Genomic DNA, 19,774 nt, shown 5'->3' on the forward strand with positions numbered 1-19,774 from the left:
ACTGATCCATCCACTATAAGGCCGTTCATAAGTGAAAAGACCCATTTGCCCCCACTTAAAACCCATTTTTAATCATAAAAGGGCATCCTGATGCGTGTATCCGCGTCGCTGCTCCCCAAACCCGCGGCGTGGTTCCATGTGTATTATGATTCCAGAACTTCCCAAAAATAACACAATCAGATATAGCAGCTACCCGCGGTGCGGCCACATTTTCCTGCGGCGCGGTACCAAGTGTAATTCGGTTCCAGGATGTGCCAGCAACAAAACCATCAGCTAAAGCTAACACCCACGGTGCGGCCTACTTTACCATCAGCTAAAGCTAACACCTGCAGCGCAGCCTACTTAACCCGCAGTGCGGCTCAACGTGTATTTCGATATCATAATCTTCCAAACAACTACATCATCAGATATAGTGCAAACCCGCGGTGCGGCCAAATTTTCTGTAGCACGGCCTCCCTGAACATCAATTTTGGGGTGTTACATTAAATGCCCAGATTTACCGCACCTCCAACAAGTCCTTTTGCTCCACTTGTTAGAATCATTCTTGTTGCCATAATTTCCTTTTCATTTCATTTGAGTTTTTGTGGTTATTTTTTTGCTCATAAGGTTATCAGCCTCTATCATTTTGATAGAAGATGATATCGGTTCCTTACTCTTTCCTTTTGCCACACTCTGGTACCCGTATTGATTCCTCAATACGCAAGTGGAAACCCAATTCGGTCAAATTCATTTCTTCCTTTTTGTGCTTCAAGATGTGTCTAAATTCTTGCCAAGATGGAGGAAATTTATCAATGATACATGACACTGAAATGGGTTCATCCATTTTCAAGTCTTGTTGAGCAAATTATCCCAAAATTTTAAGGCTTTTATGGAACGGCTCCATTACCAGCCTTGTGTCTACCATTTTGTAATACTAACAAGAAACTTCTTACTAGAGGTATCCCCGACCATGTGCTTGGCCTCCATCAAATCCCACAATTCCTTAGCTGACCAAATAGATTGATAAACATCATGCAAGATATCAGACATATCATTCAAGATGTGACCATGACATATGAAATTATCATTTTCCCACTTGCCTCTCTTCTGAGCATGCTCCAAGGTTTCATTCTCCATTCTCCAGCGTAGGGGTTGATTGAACATACACAACCTTCAATGTTGTCAAGAGAAATCTCATCTTTTTATGCCATCTTCTAAATCCTCTCCTTCAAACTTCTCAAGTTTTGCAAACTTGGATGTCATTTCCTTCACAGATTCACCGACATAATACTTACAAATACTTGATTAGAATGTTGTGGTTTTGGGTTTTGGGCCGTGCTATAGAGTCACCGGATTGATCCTTGAATCGTTAATTACTTTCCTAATCAAGTATTTCAAACCAATAAGCCGTGAGTTACACGAAGTATTAATTGGAATAAGACAAGGAAGATTTATCGTCTTAGCTAAAAGATAATAAATCCAGAGATTTATAGAGAGTATAATCTGAATGTTGAGAGTAGAGAGTGTGTTAGCTTGCTCAAAACCTGGAACCCTTCTCCAGAAAATGGAGTTCTTATTTATAATAAGTCAAAAGGTGCAACCGAAGTTTGCAACCTTTGGAAAAGGCCATAATTATATGAAACAACTCTAGGAATTTAACTCCCTTGAAATGGTGTTAAAATATGCTTGAAATCTTGGTAAAACTGTGTCTTAACTTACCAGGAAACCTGTACAACTTTTGGTGAACAATTGCACCTTTTCAGTCAAAGATTGCCACCTTTCAGCACAGCCCGCAGTGGCACGGCGTGCCACAAGTCTACTGCTATTAGGAAACAAACATGTGGCACTGCGTTCTACTATATGGCACTGCGTGCCACTATATGGCATGATGTGCCACCCCAAATCTGGTCGTGATCAACCTTGTTTTGGCACAAACATCCCATTTCAAGTACCAAGCTCATTTCCAACTTCTGTCACCTATCTAACTCTTTACTCCACATTTCACTGAATCCGTTTAAAGTATCAATAGATCACAAACACTATCTTCTTAGTAAATCCAATAACACTAAAATAATTCGTTGAATTACACTAAAATCACCAACAATATGTGTGTTTTATTAGTGAAAATTTAGTGTCATGTCAATGAGAAATGTTACAAAAAAAATTTTGTAGATTTTATTTAAGTTTAACATTTCTCAAGATGTTTACACAATTACAAGGAATTTACATACCTAAAATATATGTTTTCTACTTGGTATAACTAATGAAGTTCAAAAGTAATATTGGTATATTTAATAAAACCGTCACAAGATAGTTCAGTGATAAGAGGTTTCAGGTACGTATCATATCTAAGACGAATATTTTATAATGATCAAGGAAGGGTTGAAAACAACAGAAATCATGTTGGGCTACGTACATCAGATTATAGTGTGGGATTACTCGCCAGTAATTATTCAATGCTCCGTATTTAGTATTTATTTTTACCGATGAATTAAACAATTTTTATGTATTTTTTGTAGGTTAGGATTCTCTCCATTAACTTTACTAGTCATGTTACTTTTATATATTAATAAAATAATAAATATAACAATAAAATAAATTTAATAATAAATAAGTGACCTCGTATTTATTCTTACCACAAACCTATTAACATGACATATCATAATAAAATAGAACTCATTTATATGGATTTTCAATGCTCCTCTCATTCAAAGATGTTTTTCTCTTACCAAAATTATTAAATTAAATTAATATTTATTTATATGTTAATATATATATATATGTATTATATATATATATATATATATATATATATATATATATATATATATATATATATATATATATATATATATATATATATATATATATATATATATTAAGATAGAGTATATTATATAGGGTTTTTATATATTATTATATTATATATCTACACTTCTACACTATACATTAAAAGAAAAGCTTAATTGAGATATCAAAAAAAAATTCCTTTAATTACAACCATTAGATTAGATAAAATACCTTCACTACCCCCATCATCCAACCCTCTATTATAATTATTGAGCAATAAATCTAAACTAGCCTTTAAACTTCCATATTTACCCTTATACTACGGGAGAAAAATCACTGATTAGGGGTCACCATAATACCTTTTAATTACGAAATTCATTCAAAATATGAAACCCTTCATTTCTCCCTAAATTCGTCAAATCGTCAACTTATCAAATTGTTAAAAACCACACTATGATCGTTGATTAACATGACACCATAATGATCCGTATATCGCAGTCCCATAATTATTTCATCAGTTATCAATTTGTATGTTTCTTTGTCAAAATTAGGGTTTACCAATATCTATCACGTCTTCATCGCCAAATGCTTTGATTTCTTCACTAAGAAGCTAATGATTCTAAGTCACACGATATAATCAGATCAATTCAACATACAGTATCCATTTACGCAAATCAATTTAGGTATTTACTCTTAATTTCATGCCGAGTTTCAAAATGATTTCTGGATGAAAGGTTTCGTGGACGCTTTCTTCTGTTTTTTTTTTCAATCTGTTAACTATAATAAAGGATTTGGTATTAATCATAACTGCGGCTGTTCTTTCCTCGAGGTAGGTGTTTTGTGTCTGCTTTTTCTAAATTTGTATATGTGTATGTATGTGTATAAATGAATGCAATTCATATTGACTTGAATGTATTGTAGAAACGATAATCTGATTTCAATTAATGTACATCTTCGGGATATAAATGTGTTGTTAAACACTTAAACCCTAATAAGATCTTCCTTAAAGATACGATTTTTGTTACATCTTTTAATTTTTTCGATTAATGAGTTGAATTTGTTTTTTTTTCGATTAATGACTTGATTTTGTTACAGTGTTGATCAATTTGCAGGTTATACAATTACATACATTAAAAAAAGTTCGAACAAATCACCACATTCGAACCAATACCCATAACAACATTTCCTGAACACTACTTCAGATTCATCACATATGATGAACTGTCAGAAAGAGCCCCAAATTTGCAGGTACCACAGTTAAGAGGCCCTGCCCCAGTATTGACAGGTAATGATACACTATATCACATTAAATAATAATGCATACTACATTGGCACATTAATGCACGTTGGCGAGATAATGCCACCAAGGAACACAGGAAGAAGATGTCTCAAAGTCGAGGTAAAAGATATAAGGTAATATAAACAACATCGTAGTCCGAAACACTCAAATACAATTAACTGATGGCCTACTTGCTGATGTTTTTTGCTTTAAGGATTGAAAATGATTCATTTTAGCTCAAAAAAACTGGGATTGTTATATTAATTTCCTGTCGTTTGTGGGTTCTAGCTGGAGGTGTGAACGATTTGCGGTCTTTATTCACTTTCAGTATTTTAAGAGTTGATTACTACATTGTCTTTCATTTACTATGTTTGGTCTGTTTGGTTTTCTTTCTATAATATTGTTAATGTTTGTGGGCCAATGAAGCATTGGTTCAACAGCATCCCCTTCATCTTGAGTGTTGGGGCTGAGGGTTAGGTCATGGATTTGAGCCTCGCTCTGCCCATCCTATTAATTAATCTGCCTAAAATATGGATATCCAGATTGACCTTAGGGGGGTTTTCTCTCGGATCCATTCAGGATTCAAACCCGGTCCGCCTGCCCCTCGGGATGGTTAAAGGATCGGGTTCCTGTAATGCGATTCGGGTTTCCTCCCGAACGCGTGTGTGTGTATGTGCAAATGATGAGTGTCGTTGAAATAAATGATACACTGATGCAAGCTTGCGGTTTAAAAAAAATTATTAATGTTTGTGGGTTTTGCAATGGCTTACGCATTTGTTGAGGGAGCAAATTAAATTTTTGATAAGGTGGGTGCAAAAACATCGGATGAGGTCCGATCGAGATATAAGGTGTTATCCTTTAATTGAGATGTTTGTTGCATTTTAGTCGAGTTATATTAAATATGAATGCTACTTAGTCTGAAATCATTTTGAGTAGATTGAGATAATTAGCAACTATATTTTTATTTCATTACTATATTAGTCACCATTTTTACTAAAACCGGAAATGAGATGTTTTTATTTATCAATTGAAAAGTTACTTAAGAAAGAATCTGCTACAAATAATTAAATATGTGGCATGAACATATATTTTTGTTCTACCAATTAGTCAAGTGGAGTGAGGTGAATTTGATTTTAGGTATGTAATATCTTTTCTCAGAATTTATTAAAAGATATTTGACTTTTTCTTATGGTTAATAATAGTTAACAGTGTTATTTGGCTTAACGAATCTAGATGTTTAATATTATATTATATCTACTACGTAATATACGTTGAACCCTTTGAACTTCAGCTAGGTGGTAATTTCACATAATATATGGTTGCTATATGGTTTGTCTTGTCCTACTTAGGTTGGTGCTTTTAGAGTGTTAAAGGTATTGACTTTTTCAGGTCATTTTCTATTGACCTATCTTTTAGTGGAGACCATGAGACCACTTTACGTGAACAAGAAAAAGAAGGAAGGATAGTTAGAATGTCATCTACGGGTCTTCAATTTTCCAAAAAAGGAATCGACTTTGACAAAATAAGTGATCCATCAAGGTACGCAACTTCTAAACAATTGTATACACACAATATACTTTTGTTTTTAGGTTGCGGATATGTTCTATTCTAGCATAACATATATACTTTAGTCTATTTCTACAGATTGCATATGTATTATATTTATACTCTACATTTGTACTGCTAATATCAAGAATGTTTTATTTGTATATCACATGGATCCTTTTTTATCAATCACTCATATATTATATTTGCAGGAACTATTACAAGTGAAGGTATGCAAGAATGAATATAATATATAATATACTGTTGATTTCAGATTGTTAATTATTGCCAAAGGAACTAAACCAACTGAATGTGACGACCCGACAAATTCCGACCAAATTTAAACTTAAACTTTATATGATTTCGACACGATAAGCAAAGTCTGTAATGTTGAGTCTCAAATTTTTTGAAACGATGTTCACATATTCAATCGACCTTCGACTGTTTCCCGACGATTCACGAACAATTTTGTGTAAATAAATTTGTGAATAAATATATAAATGAAAATATAAATATATGTAATTAATATAATACTATCTAATCATTTGAAGTAAATATGTAGAATAGGATAAAAAAAATAATAAATAAATAATTAAGTTGTTATTAATCTATAATTATAACATATGATTTCTGTACATATGTATTATTAGGTGTACGATAAAAATGTAAAAATTATACTATTAACCTAATTTTCATTATAAAAGTTAATATTAATATTTGTATAGTATTATATTAATATATATAATATATGAAGCTTGAGATGTACAAGTATTGTTGTTAATATTAATATCATTGTTAATTCTAATATTATTATTATTATTAGCTTCTTTAATATTAATAAAATTAATATTAAATATTAATGTTTATATGTTACTTTATATAATTAATATACAAATATAAATTCGATATACGGATATAGATATATACATAAAAACATATAACTTGTTATATCTTAATTATTATTTGTATTAATAATAGATATTAAAATTACCTTTATAACTAAAGAAAATCATTACTAGCATCATCAATACTAATATTATTGTAATCATCTTATATTATTGTCATTAGTTATTAATATAAATATAATTATTATTACTAGTATTTGTATTATTATTATTATTGTATTTAAGATAGATATATAAATATAATTATATAAACATATAGGATATACAAATACAAGAAATAAAATAGATATAGATAAATACAGATATACACACGCTTTAATAATCTGTTTCTTAGTTCAATTGATTTTTTTTGTTGCTCGTGATTAGCTATCGACTTCCAGCACAACCCAACAACTACATTACTGCTCAAATGGTTGAATTAACATCCTCATTTTGTTATATACTGATTGTACCTACGTATCATAGGAATTAAAAACAGAAATTTTATATTTTTCTTCTTTTCTTCTTCGACACCTCTGTTAGAACACTTTTAATCAAAACCCTGATTTCGTGTTATATTTCAAAATCCATAAACGCGATACTGTTAGGGATCCTTTGAGCAAACTAGCTGTAAAATATCAACTTTTAATTCCTTAAATTGAAGTCGAATTTCGAAGTCAATGTTTACAAAATAAAAAGTCAAACTTTGTTTTTCAAAACAAATTCGAGATATTTGTGATGTTTTTGTTAAAATTAATGAGTCAGGAAAATTATACAAAACATTTAGAAACTATTTTTTGTTGTAAATCTTTTCTGAAACGTCCTATAATTCGAATTTGGTGTTAGAGTTTTGAAAAGTTCTTCGTCTTCAACGGCGAACCTACAGATATATAATTTTTTTTTTTAAATTATTTTATGTAAACTTAATTCCACAATGTTTGAACATTTCCCTTTCATTATTACACCTAAACCCGAAAATTGATTCCTGATTTCGATTGTGATTGTCTGTGGTAGATTTTGGTTTTTGAGAAGAAGAAGGAAATTGAGAAAAACAGATAAACGAGTTAAGTATTTATGAGTTGGTGTTAATAACAGAAAAACACGCTAGTTCAGATGGTTAAGGGTTAGTGTCGGGAGGCGAGAGGTCGCGTTTTCGAGTCTCAGTTGAGGCATTATATTTTTGGCCTATTTTGCTTTGAAGGTAGTTCATTCTTTTATTAGTATTATTATTATCATTTTCATTATTAGTATTATTATTATTAAAATTATTGTTATAATCATTATCAATTGTATTATCAATAAATTCGTTGTTATTATTATTAGTAGTATTATAATTATTGGTATTATTAATTAACACATATTATTATTAGTTATTATTACTACTACTAGTATTGTTAAGAATTATTATCATTTTTATTATCATCATTGATATTATTAACAGTACTAATATTATCGTTATTATTAAAATCAACATTTTTAGAAGTATCGTTATCAATAATCAAACTAAAAGTATTATCATTATTGTTATTTCTAATATAAGAATTATAATCAATTAGGAGTATTATTATTATTATTATTATTATTATTATTATTATTATTATTATTATTATTATTATTATTATTATTATTATTATTATTATTATTATTATTATGAAAGTAATATAAATTATTATTATTTTTGTAAATATTAGTATTAATATTATTATTTTTATAAATAATAGGAGTGTTAATATTGAAATAAGAAATATTATTATTATCACGTATATTTTTATGTAAGTACTAAAATCATTATCATGACTATCATTAACAGTAAAATCAATATTATTACAAGTATTATTATTAATATCACTATTATCATTACTATGATTCTTATTATAATTATTATTATTATAAGTAATGTTATTATTAATATTAACATTATAACCAAATATAACTTTTAATTGCTATATTATTAAGTACATGGAAATATACTATTAAGTAATAATACCTATTAGTATGAATATACTATATTATCAAATTTATATACATATTCATAGAAAAAAAATTAGATATTTTTAATGTTTATATATAACTATGTAAATAATAATCATTTTCAAATATATATACAAATTAAATAAATAATATATAAAATTATAATATATAAAATTGATTAATTACGATTATATGTATTAATGAATATACAAATGATATAGGTTCGTGAATCCGAGGCCAACCCTGCATTGTTCAGAATCGTCATATGTATTCTTACCACAGAATACGATATAGTGAGTTTCATTTGCCTTTTTACCCTTTATATTTTTGGGCTGAAAATACATGCGAAATTTTTATAAACGTTTTACGAGATAGACACAAGTAATCGAAACTACATTATATGGGTGAATGATCGAAGCCGAATATGCCCCTTTTGCTTGGTAACCTAAGAATTAGTAAACTGATCTACTAATTGACGCGAATCCTAAAGACAGATCTATTGGGCCTAACGAACCCCATCCAAAGTACTGGATGCTTTAGTACTTCAATGTTGTTTTTATCATGTTCGAAGAATTTCCCGGAATGATAGGGGATATTTTTATATGCATCTTGTTAATGTCGGTTACCAGGTGTTCACCATATGAATGATTATTTTTTTCTCTATGCATGGGACGTATATTTATGAGAACTGGAAATGAAAATCTTGTGGTCTATTAAAATGATGGAAATGATTATTTATGTTAAACTAATGAACTCACCAACCTTTTGGTTGACACTTTAAAGCATGTTTATTCTCAGGTACGAAAGAAATCTTCCGCTGTGCATTTGCTCATTCTAGAAATATTACTTGGAGTCATTCAAGGCATATTTCAAAAGACGTTGCATTCGAGTCGTTGAGTTCATCAAGATTATTGTTAAGTCAATTATAGTTGGATATATTAGGAAATGGTATGCATGTCGTCAACTTTCGAAGTAATGAAAGTTTGTATTTTAAAAACAAATGCAATGTTTGTAAAATGTATCATATAGATGTCAAGTACCTCGCGATGTAACCAAATGTAATGTATTCGTCCGGATGGATTAGAACGGGTCCTTTCAGTTGGTATCAAAGCGGTGGTCTTAGCGAACCAGGTCTGCATTAGTGTGTCTAACTGATAAGTTGTTAGGATGCATTAGTGAGTCTGGACTTCGACCGTGTCTGCATGTCAAAAGTTTTGCTTATCATTTCGTGTCGAAAATTATTTGCTTATCATCCTTAAAGTCTAGACACGTCTTACTGCCTCTATTGCATAGACAGTGTATAGATAAATTCATACCTGACAGCTTCCGTAGATTCCTCTATAACTTATGGGATTTTAGTATTATATATGCATATGTAAGTTATGTATTGCAGGGTACTAATCTATATCCTATAATCTATTTCTTATCGAAAATCCTTTATATGATCGTACGAGATGAATCCCTCAACCAGTTCGAATTCCTCGGATTCCGACAGCTATTCCGATAAGGAGTTTCACCTATCAGCGTCACCAGAATGAATCAACCAATCAGTCATCCCCGATTCATTTGATGGGTTCGTAGTCGACTTAATCAATGGGGATGAGAAGAAGGTGATCCCTTCCATCCACCACATTCCCCTCTTGGTAAAGAACCTTGAGCACTTACCGGCGAACCTATCTAAAACACCATTTTCAGCCTCATTTCCAGGGTAGCTCATCACGATTGTATTCTATCCACAGTTCTAAACCTTATTCATCCGCTCGTTCTGACCGACAATCTTCCAGAATAATAGAAGAAGTCAACGAACTTCGCGCTCGAGTAATCAATTTGGAGAATATGGTGCAAAACTTTCCAGCTTCAGCAACATCACCAGCACCAATAGTACCATCAATAACAGCACCAGTACCACCAACAACCCAAGTTCCAACATCACACGCCCCAATCTACACCTCGAGCAAAATCCTTGTTCTACATCGATTAATTCTCGTTCTACGTATCGTTCTACCTCACTTACCTTTGTTCTTCATGGAGATTATGTAATCTCTAATATTTTAGAGATTATGTATTTTAGATCTAACGATAAATCAAATGAGATTAATATCATATTAACTCATTAAATCCATGATTACATCTAAAGAAAATATATATGTATATATATTTTCATAAAGATTGTAATTAAAAATTCTTTCGTACAAACTGTTAATGGTGAAAATATTTTAACGGGTAGGTAATACCCGAGGAATATTTAGATTTCACATTAATAAGTACACTGTACATTATTTCAAATCTAATTCAACAGTCATTTACTATTCTATTTACAACCACCGATATACGTATCCGTTCACCACAGAATAACCATATTCATCCAATTTCATATTTATATTTTGATTTATTAGAATCCAACAAGTGGCATAATGAAGAAAACATTTGACAAAATAAAAGTTGTTAGAAATAAACAAAGTAACTATGAGAAATTTTGTTAAGAATCCACGCTAACTGTTCCTAGCTAATTGTTCCTAACTAACTGATTACATTTTATTTATTGCAATTTACATTCTCGCAATTTTATTTATCGTCATTTAATTTCTGTTATTTACTTTATGCATTTTATTTATCGTCATTTAATTTCTGTATTTATTTTACGCACTTTAAATATCAGGACACGTATACAAGGTTTTGACATATCATATCGACGCATATATATATATATATATATATATATATATATATATATATATATATATATATATATATATATATATATATTATTTGGAATAACCATAGGCACTCTATATGCAGTAATGATCGAGTTCTCTATACAGGGTTGATGTTGATTCTACAATAATATATATACTTTGAGTTGTGATCGAGTCTGAGACATGTACACGGGTCACGATATTTATTAATTAATTCAAATATTATATATTGCTAAATGTGGACTATCAACTGAGGACTACCAATATCAGACAATTAAAATGAATTAAAATATTGATTATAACATATGAAACTAAACAATTCTTCAAGTTTGCCACTTGATTTCATCTTAAACCTCATTTGTGTCTTAACGATTACAATCTGCGTTCAAATCTTTCATGATTCTTGAAAACACCTCAATCGAAAGGATGAACCAACCGCACTTCATCTACGGAAGAAAAGAATGATGCTGTGATGATCGCTCCAAATCCATATGGACAAACACATCATTCATCGATTTCATTACGAGGTATTTGACCTCTATATGATACGTTTTGTAAACATTGCATTCTTTTGAAAAGGCACACCATAAATCAATATTTAAATCAAAGGATTTCGACATCTAATGATTTCTACATATAGAAAATCACCGTAAATAATAGTTTACAATAGTACATCCGATGACAATGCAGTCAAAATAAGATACATGGTGATGATTTGGTGAATGCAACGTTTTCTTGATAAATATGCCATGTAAGACTCCATGCACATAGCTTGTCTAACATATAAGCAAACAACGGAAGACTTCTAGGGAACCTTAGAATAAACATGCTAATAAGTGTCAACACAAAGGTTGGTGAGTTCATAGTTTTAGTGTTTCGCATAATCTGTATATAAAGGTGGATCACAAGATTTCAGTTGTTTCATCCAGAAACGTTTATCAAAATATTCTACGAAATTGAGCACCCTGGTAACTAAACTTAACGTATATATAATTTATACCCTTTGTATAATCATCTTAATAATACATGCAAACCAACGTGTACGCTTCTCAAATAGCATACGTCCGTTAAAAGGCTAGTGCTCTAGCTTGGACGGAGATATCAAGCCCTATGGATCCATATACTACTACTCGCGCCCACCAGTTCTTATAACCGGCAGTTACTAGTTACCAAAGCTAAGGAATTTTTGGTTCAAACTCAGTGTAGAATTTAGTATGTACTTGTATCCATTGCGTTTAAAATAAAGTGCATGTATTCTCAGCCCAAAAATATAGATTGCAAAAGCAATTAAAAAGGGAGCAAATGAAACTCACCTTAGCAGCATATAAAGTCGTTCACCAAAATGTGACCGAAACTCGGATTACCAAATAACCGTAGATCTCAACCTAGAGAACATATGTTGGTCAATAAATGTTTATCAAGCTAGGTCAGGTCATAGTGTATCACAATCCTAATGCTCGAGATCAACATACAAAAGTTATCCAAAGTCATTTCAAAAAGTCAATTTTGACAATAGTTTTACAAAACGAGACGTACCTTATATAAGGATTCATTTACTCGGTTGGTAATATTCAAAAATCCAATTTATCAATCTTACAAACAAGTTGTTTAAATATTAATTGCAGATTCAAAAGCAATTCCAATTAACGTCAATTATAATTCAGTTGATCATACCTTTTAATCCGTTCATTGAAACTATTCGATATCTAAATGAAAAGTTATTGATTTTTCGCCAGCTTTCCAAAAACATGTATATCATATACCTTTTACCAGTAATATATGTATTTAATTCGTGATCTATTATAAACTGTTTAACGATGAAATTTAGCATACACGTATGTATAAATATATATACTCGAGCACTAGACATGGATACACAATTAATATATAAAAAATAAAATATGAGTGCTTACATATCAATATTGAGATTCAATATTGTAGGAAAGTACGTAGACGTAACGGAGATGATAAACACTAGGTTTGATTCATAAATATACCCCCGAACATTACCCATAATTTCCTTAGCTCTATCCCGCTTGAAAACCCATTTTGAAAGTGATACGCTCAAGACCTCGTCGTAGTATTTTATGTATAATATTAATACTACTAATAATAATAAGTTTAATAATAATATTAATCTTAATAATAATAATAATCATAATAATAATAATAATAATAATAATAATAATATAAATAAAATAAATAAATACTTACTGAGTAATTGAATCAAAACAGAAGCAGAAATTATCGAGCTTTTATAGGTGTGCCCTGTCCCCAGACCCCATGCGATCGCATGGTTCTGAAGGCCATTGGCCATGCGATCGCATGGCCCATTTTTCCAGCTCACATAATTTTGGCAACTAGCTCGTTGACATATTTTTATAATATATATATAATATATATAATTTAAATTAATTAATTATATATTATATTTTATTCTCGTGCATAGTTGATTTGTAATTTTTGTTCCGATAAGTCGTACGTTGTCACTCGACTTATGTCCCGGTTCTGATTTTTCGAATGTCCCTTAATACGCTGAGAAAATTCACTCTTTACGTTTCGTGACACGTAACTTTGTCAATAATTAGACTTAAATTATCAATAAACTATACCACCCAAAGTATATCTTAAACTTTCGAGTGGTTTGGTCATTTACTTCTATAAATCAATGGTTCGTTATCTAATGAAGTATATTTAATAATATTGTTTTAAATCAAAACGTTTTGTAACCATATTAATATTTATAAACACGTTTTAAATATACGTCGAAAGTTATTCATATATCTAATTTCATCAGTTAATATTCCTTATTTTTTATCGTCTAAATTACGTTATTTAAACAAACACATATTAACAATCAATTCTTGTAACACAATCAATTGAATATTATGCAGTTTAGTTTTCCACTAACTTTTATCTAACTTTCGTCATCAAACACTTTATCATTTATTCCGAATATCGTTAAAATGAATGATTTCCTAAATCAGCGTGGACCTCACAACAGAGACTCGTAATAATATTATAATCCTTAAGGGACTCAATAAATATCTTTTAATTCAATCGTTTGGCATAATCTTTTAACTTCGTAGTTAAATATATCAACTAGATATTTAAATCAATAAGTTTAATGCACAGTATCATTTACTTAACATTTTGTTACTTTTCAAGTTATAGTATATGTATCTATTTACATATAATTGTCCGCGAATCGTTGAGAACAATCGAAGGGTAATTGAATAGTTCAAAATTTTGAGATTCAACTTCATAGACTTTGCTTATCTTGTCGGAAACGTTAAATATTAAGTTTAAATTTGGTCAGAAATTTCCGGGTCATCACAGTACCTCCCCGTTAAAGAAATTTCGTCCCGAAATTTAAGTGAGGTCATCATGGCTAACAATAAAAATGTTTTCATGACAAATATGAGTTGATAAATAGAATTTTTATCACCGTTGAATAATATGGATAAAACAATCAAATTACTCGAAGCGTATGAGGGAAGTTATCATAATAGAGTGAAATGGAGAATAGAGATTCGTTTCAACTTTTGACGTAGTAACGATTGATTTCCGGTATCTAAGAAATAGAAAAATCTTCATTATCTAAATAAGATTTGATTCTTCAAAATTTGCAGAAATTAGGATTTTCTTTGATTAAATGCGTAATATGCCTCGATTGCTGTGTCCGATATTTCGCTATAATTTGACCACTTCCGTTTTATTATTTTCACCACTCCTACATCTTCTTCCTCATTTCATACTTCCAAAAGATTGTGAAATGCTTCATCCAGTTCTGATTCTTGATATACTCCTAACTTTCTTATATGTCATTCTTCTCTTTCATTTACCACCGGAGGATTTTATTTACTTTTACTATTATCTTGGGGTTATAGTGTTATTAATTCTCCCGTGTCTTTACGTTGTAATACGTATTGATATACATGGTTTGTAATATCGGGGTTGTTAGCGGGCTTTATATTTTATATTATATTTCGGAGCTTCATGCTTTCGTTTTCTCTTCCCGACTTTAAGTCAAGCGAATAATGGTCCAGAATTCATAGGTATGGAGTTTTGGATGAACATAGTTAATGTTCTAAGAAAGAAATTGTAATGACATGATCTTGATTTGTCAAATTACCAGAATATTCGAAAAAAACCGAATCATCAAGAAAAGTATTTTCTTGATATATTTAGAGATTAAATAGAATGAAAGAGTTATGTAACATGGTTCATGATGAGGGTGTGATCTGTGAACCTTTATCACGTTCCATTAGAAACTCAGCATGACTTACTGTAATATAATCACGTTGATCAAGTGTCATTATATTATACTAACTCATGCTTCAATTTCCAACATTACTTCAAAACATCTATTTTTCAGATTTTAGAAACTAAAATAGTTTCTTTTATGATGTAACACAGATAGCGTGAAGAGATGAATGATTTCAGATAAGAATGGTTATAAAAAAATATCTTCAGAAATATGGAGGATATTTATAATGGAAGATACGATGATATCATAGAAAGATAAGATGATGATGAAGAATATTGTCCGCAAATGTTTTAGAGTAAGGAGCAAGGTATTTGCTAAGGATTTCAGCAGACACTGAATCATTTGTATTCTTTGAAGGTAGATTTCATTTTTATGATTTGTTCACAGCCTCCTTCATGGTCTGCTCAATCCGTTTTCTAGTTCCAAACCTTCTCTTTTTCTCAGCTTTACCACCATACTATTCTTTATCATCAAACTTTTGACTGTTAAGGTCGTTTACAGTTTTTGCTGCTTCATCAGCATTTTTCCAAAATTCAGAGAACTAGTTTCGTAGTTTGGGGTGTTTTTCAGAAACTTCACATTCGAAGTATGTAAGTCTAGAAGATAGATATTATCTATATATAACTGTTGTCGTAGAAAATGCTGCGAGATTCAAAATACTGATTGCTAATTCCCGGTGGTTGATATGGCAATTATTGTTACAAGATGTGGATGAGTACATGATAGGGTTTTAATGAGTATAAGGATTTTTCGAAAGGTCATGGATTAATAAAGTTGTTGGTAAATTTACTGCTAATGTGGTGGAACATGAAAGGTTCCCCAGTAACAAGAACGTATATGTCAAGGTTATAATAAGGCTAATCTGAAAAGTCGAAGTTGACTAGTTGGAAGTGTGATAAAACTGAATACTTTGAAAAGGAATTGCAAGATTAACAATGCTAAAGGATCTTTCACAGTTTTGAAGTCAAAGTATAGCTTTCAAAGATGTAGAGATCTAAGAATGATATCACTTGTTAAATCTTGACTTGGATTCTGATCCGTCAATATTAGAATATGTAATTGAATTTGTATGAAAACGATTGCATATCGCTGTGAGCATAGTTAATAATTTTTGAATCAAAGTTGAAGAATGTACAGTATAACATATTAATTGTGAACTTATATATTTCCCGGGAATTACCTACCCGTTAAAGATTTCACAATTAATATTTTGTACAAAAGAATTTTCATTACAGTCTTTATGAAAATATATGTATGTATATTTCTTCAGATGTAATACGGATTTAATGAGTTAATATAATATTAAGCTCATTTGATTTTCGGCTTGACTTAGAAATGATTAATCTCTAAAACATTAAAGATTACATAATCTTTCCGGAGTTTTTCACTAATGAAATCAATACTTCATTATTTATTCTTATTGATATTCCTCGGTGAAGGATGTTGGTGCTCGTGGAATTTTTGTGAATCTTACAAGGCATAGATGATGTTTTCTGGAAAGTTTCGAGCATATCGAAATTGAAAATGTAAAATCAATTATGTAATTGATTAATACACTTGGTTTATTATGAAATGGAATTCATTGGGTTGAAACAGAGATTGTAGTTAACCAAGTTGTTAAGGAAGGATGTACATCATTGCATATTAGTAACATGAACTAACCGAGTAGTACCTACCAGTTAAGATTCACACGTAATAGCTTAGTACGAAAAGATTTATTTTGATTTCAAAATTCATATATATTAAATATACATAAAATTTCTTCAGGGAAAATGAGTTAATACTTCATTGGTTATTGTTGCTGGTATTTCTTGGTAACTACGGTACGTATGACGTTGACGCTCGTGGAACAGATTGTGAAGTTGAGATTTGCAATGCGGATGTTGTTGGTGGTGGTAATGGTACTGTTGGTATTGTTGTCGGTGGTACTGTTGATGCCGGTGATGCTGCTAATGCTTGTAACCTTTGCACCATATTCTCCAAACCACTACCCGAGCACGAAGCTCGTTGACTTCTTCTACTACACCGGGATGATTGGCGGTTCGGACGAGTGGATGAATAAGATCTAGAATTTGAGATAGTATATTATCGTGACGAGATACTCTGGAAATGAGAGAGAAAATGGTGTCTCGAACAGGTTTGCCGGTAAGTGCTTCAGGTTCTTTGCCAAGAGGGCAATGTGGTGGATGGATGGGATCACCTTCTTCTTGTCTCCAATAATTAAGTAGGCTACGAACCCATCCCCAATTCATCCAGAATAGGTGATGTCTGATTGGTTGATCCATTCCAGTTACACTGTCTTCGAAATTCAGGTGAATATCCATATCGGAATAGCTGTTGGAGTTTAAGGAATTTGAACTAGATACAGGATCCATCTTGTATATTTAGGGAGATGATTTTTGATATGAATTAGATTATAGAATTTAGTTTGGTATTCTTCAATGCATAATTTACATATGTATATATAATACCAAATTCCATAAATCAAGAAGAAATTTTCGGAAGATGTCAGGAAAAGTTTACAGTAACAGATACGCTAAGATATGAATTTTTGTCTATACACTATTTATGCAATAAATGCAGGAAAACAAGTCTAGACTTAAGAATGATAAGCATGTAATTTCCGACAAGAAATGATAAGCAAAACTTTTAACATGCAGACACGGTCGAAGTCCAGACTTACTAATGCATCCTAACAACTATCAGTTAGATACACTCATGCAAGACCTGGTTCACTAGGACCAACGCTTTGATACCAACTGTGACGATCGCTCCAAATCCATATGGACGAACACATCATTCATCGATTTCATTGCGAGGTATTTGACCTCTATATGATACGTTTTGTAAACATTGCATTCTTTTGAAAAGGCACACCATAAATGAATATTTAAATCAAAGGTTTTCGACATCTGATGATTTCTACATATAGACAATCATCGTAAATAATAGTTTACAATAGTATATCTGTTGACAATGCAGTTAAAATAAGATACATGGTGACGATTTGGTGAATGCAACGTTTTCTTGATAAATATGCCATGTAAGACTCCATGCACATAGCTTGTCTAACATATAAGCAAATAGCAGAAGACTTGTAGGGAACCTGAGAATAAACATGCTAACAAGTGTCAACACAAAAGTTGGTGAGTTCATAGTTTTAGTGTTTCGTATAATCCGTATATAAAGGTGGATCACAAGATTTCAGTTGTTTCATCCAGAAACGTTTATCAAAATATTCTACGAAATTAAGCACCCTGGTAACTAAACTTAACGTATATATAATTTATACCCTTTGTATAATCATCTTAATAATACACGCAAACCAACGTGTACGTTTCTCAAATAGCATACGTCCGTTAAAAGGCTAGTGCTCTAGCTCGGACGGGGATATCAAGCCCTATGGATCCATATACTACTACTTGCGCCCATCAGTTCTTATAACAGGCAGTTACTAGTTACCAAAGCTAAGGAATTTTTGGTTCAAACTCAGTGTAGAATTTAGTATGTACTTGTATCCATTGCGTTTAAAATAAAGTGCATGTATTCTCAGTCCAAAAATATAGATTGCAAAAGCAATTAAAAGGGGAGCAAGTGAAACTCACCTTAGCAGCATATAAAGTCGTTCACCAAAATGTGACCGAAACTCGGATTACCAAATAACCGTAGATCTCAACCTAGAGAACATATGTTGGTCAATAAATGTTTATCAAGCTAGGCCAGGTCATAGTGTATCACAATCCTAATGCTCGAGATCGACATACAAAAGTCATCCAAAGTCGTTTCAAAAAGTCAATTTTGACAATAGTTTAACAAAACGAGACGTACCGTATATAAGGATTCATTTACTCTGTTGGTAATATTCAAAAATCCAATTTATCAATCTTACAAACAAGTTGTTTAAATATTAATTGCAGATTCAAAAGCAATTCTAATTAACGTCAATTATAATTCAGTTGATCATATCTTTTAATCCGTTCATCGAAACTATTCGATATCTAAATGAAAAGTTATTGATTTTTCACCAGCTTTCCAAAAACATGTATATCATATACCTTTTACCACTAATATATGTATTTAATTCGTGATCTATTATAAACTATTTAACGATGAAATTTAGCATACACGCGTGTATAAATATATATACTCGAGCACTAGACATGGATACACAATTAATATATAAAAGATAAAATATGAGTGCTTACGTATCAATATTGAGATTCAATATTGTAGGAAAGTACGTAGACGTAACGGAGATGATAAACACTAGGTTTGATTCATAAATATACCCCCGAACATTACCCATAATTTCCTTAGCTCTATCCCGCTTGAAAACCCATTTTGAAAGTGACACGCTCAA

This window comes from Rutidosis leptorrhynchoides, chromosome 6 (assembly GCF_046630445.1).
Source record: "Rutidosis leptorrhynchoides isolate AG116_Rl617_1_P2 chromosome 6, CSIRO_AGI_Rlap_v1, whole genome shotgun sequence".
Classification (NCBI taxonomy): Eukaryota; Viridiplantae; Streptophyta; class Magnoliopsida; order Asterales; family Asteraceae; genus Rutidosis; species Rutidosis leptorrhynchoides.